The sequence below is a fragment of the Apodemus sylvaticus genome, chromosome 2, assembly GCF_947179515.1.
Source record: "Apodemus sylvaticus chromosome 2, mApoSyl1.1, whole genome shotgun sequence".
NCBI classification, from domain to species: Eukaryota; Metazoa; Chordata; class Mammalia; order Rodentia; family Muridae; genus Apodemus; species Apodemus sylvaticus.
Window position 1 is genome coordinate 187185456 of NC_067473.1, and position 2947 is coordinate 187188402.

Below are 2947 nucleotides of genomic sequence, written 5' to 3' on the forward strand. Positions count from 1 at the left end.
AATTTGAGGCCAGTCTGGTCTACAGACTGAGTTCCAGGACAGCCAGGACTATACAGAGAAACCCTGTCTTGGGGGGAAAAAAACCCCAGATTATCTGGGGAAGAAAAGGAACCAGCTAGATCATGGCATGGAAGAACAAAGGGACAACAAAGTATAATGACACATGAGTATAAAAATGGCATAGTAAAACCCACCATTTTGTAAACTGACCTACATTTTTAATTGAAAAAAATTCATAAGCCCAAATGTGGAATCAGAGATGCTTTTCTTAGAAGATAAGCCCACGTAGGTGAGGGGGACACTGTGAGGACAGGTGGGTGAGGTTACAGAGAGCAGGCTAGACCCTAGGTTGAGAGGATGCCATGAAGGTATACAGAAGCACACCTAAAATGTTAGCACAGAAACCAACACAAAGAATTGACATAGCCTCACAGACCATGCTGTCTGGAAGACTCTTTGTTGTAACAGCCTTTTTTTCTTTGAAGAATACTTATTTTGCTCAGCTTTCATCTGTTTTAAAATGTTTATGACCATGGAAGAATAAACGTGTCCAGCAGCTTCCTAAACTCTCCCAGACTTGTAAGACAGCAAGAATACTAGATCACACTGCTTTGCTTTGAATAGTTGGTCTATGCTAGGGGAGGGGCTTACGGGACCTGGGCAGGAATGTGGTTGAATAGAATTTATCATGCATGCACTGTAAAGACTTTTCTGACCTGAGAAGCCATTTCAGATGAGAAGGTTGTTTCTCCACTGGTAACTTTATAACAACAAAAACCTTTGTGTGTGTGTGTGTGTGTGTGTGCTGGAGGACGTAGCTAAGTTGACAAAGTGTTTGCTTAACAAGCAGGAAGCCTGGGTTCAATTCTCAGTTCTGCATAAACTGGATGCAGAGGCAAATACCTATAATCCCAGCACTACAGATGTGGAGGCAGGAAATCGGGAGTTCAATATCAGCCTTGGATACATACTAAATATGAGGCTACCTTGTGGTACATGAGGCCCTGTCTCAAAAATAATAACCACTACTGTAGCTCTTGTTAATGGCTAAGTGACCAAATAGGAAACTAGAGTTGCTGTTGCCTCAGCCAGCAAAACCCTGACCTTCTGCCTGCCTTTTTCACTTGTCTCCCCCCCCCCCCCACTCCCCACCCCTACCCCCCAGGCAGTTCTTAGAAATGCTTATCTCCTCCAGCCCTGAAACTGGCCAAAAGTTCCTCTGGCCCTTTGTCCGCTGAGGATGATAAGACCTGTTTCACAAAGGGTCCTGCCCATAGAGGAGAAAAGCTGAAGAATCCTAACAGACTGGCCTTGCAGGGTTTCCCACCAGTCTGTAGTCTGTCAGTACTTGATTAAAATCATCTACTTTTGGTCCAATCCCATTGCAATATTGCTGTGCATTGTTTGATCATGGCTCCTAAAGAAGTTTCCATAAATACCAAATGGACATGATTCACAGAACCTCATTTTGCCTAAACACATGGCTGTTGGGAGTGGGGCTTGTGTGGCAAGGATTGCTATACACCAGCGTGGGAGGTTGCCCTGGAGCAGTTTGTATTCTGATGTTAATTCTGCTTCCTCAAGAGGAGCTACCCAGAGCTAGGCGATAGTGGCGCACACCTGTAAGCCCAGCACTCTGGGAGGCAGAGGCAGGCGAATTTCTGAGTTCGAGGCCAGCCTGGTCTACAGAGTGAATTTCAGGACAGTCAGGGCTACACAGAGAAACCCTGTCTCAGAAAAAAAAAAAAATCCAAAAATAAATAAATAAATAAATAAATAAATAATAAATAAAAATAAAATAGAAATGTCTCTTGGTAAGAGGAGCTGCTAGAAATGTCTCTTGGTAAGAGGGGCTGCCCAGAAGAGGACTGGATCAAGTACTCACCCATTTTAACTGGTCAGGAGAGGAAATGAAGATGGAACAAAACCACATGGCCTAGAAAAGTCTCAGGTAACAAGGGATGTCATAGCTGGGATAGAGTAGTGTAATGGTAAATCTGTCCATTCTAGGAATGCAGCTTATAAATATTATAACTGAGTTGTGGCCGGGTAGTGGTGGCACACGCCTTTAATCCCAGCACTCGGGGGCTGAGGCCGGCAGATTTCTGAGTTTAAGGCCAGCCTGGTCTACAGAGTGAGTTCCAGGATAGCCAGGGCTATACAGAGAAACCCTGTCTCGAATTCCCCCTACCCCCAACAAACAAACAAAAAAACCTGAGTTGTGTGTTTTTGCACAGGCATATTAGGCTTGGAGATTTACCACAACTGTGCCTAGAGCATCTATCTCACCCTTCAGACTATTACTTGACAAACATGTTTCCCTGAAGTCTGAGAGCTATTCAAGTAAATTAGTTGTGAATGAGATAGTCTAAAACACTGACAGGCAGTGACTGAGCAAAACCATAGTGAAGCCATGGGGGCCTAGCGATTGATGAACTCCCACTTCCGGGATCTGACACTATCTCCAATAGGTAGTTGCAACCTTGTGCTAAATTAAGGGAAAGGAGCTGAGCATGATAGCTCATGTCTGTAATTCCAACACTCAAGTGGCTGACACAGGATTGTCATAAATTCCAGGCCAGCCTGGGCTACACGGTAACTATGAAGAGCAGAAATTTAGGATCAATTTCAAACATAGAGCATTCAAAGTCAGCCTGGTTTACATAGTGAATTAGAAATCAACCAGGGCTACAAAGTAACTGACACCTAGTATTAAACAAAACTTAGGGGTCTTTCCCTAAGTAGGCTGTAGCTTAGTAGTAGGACACTTCCCTAAAATATGTGGTTTCCCTAAAATTCCCTAGATTCAGTTCACAGCACCACAAAAAAATAAAACAAATTGGGGCCTATAATCCTGTGTCAGTAACATACCTGCTTATGTCTCAGGAAACCCCACACTTCTGGTTCCCAGTAGGAGTTGGTCTTGTGTACTGTGTATTCAGATGCT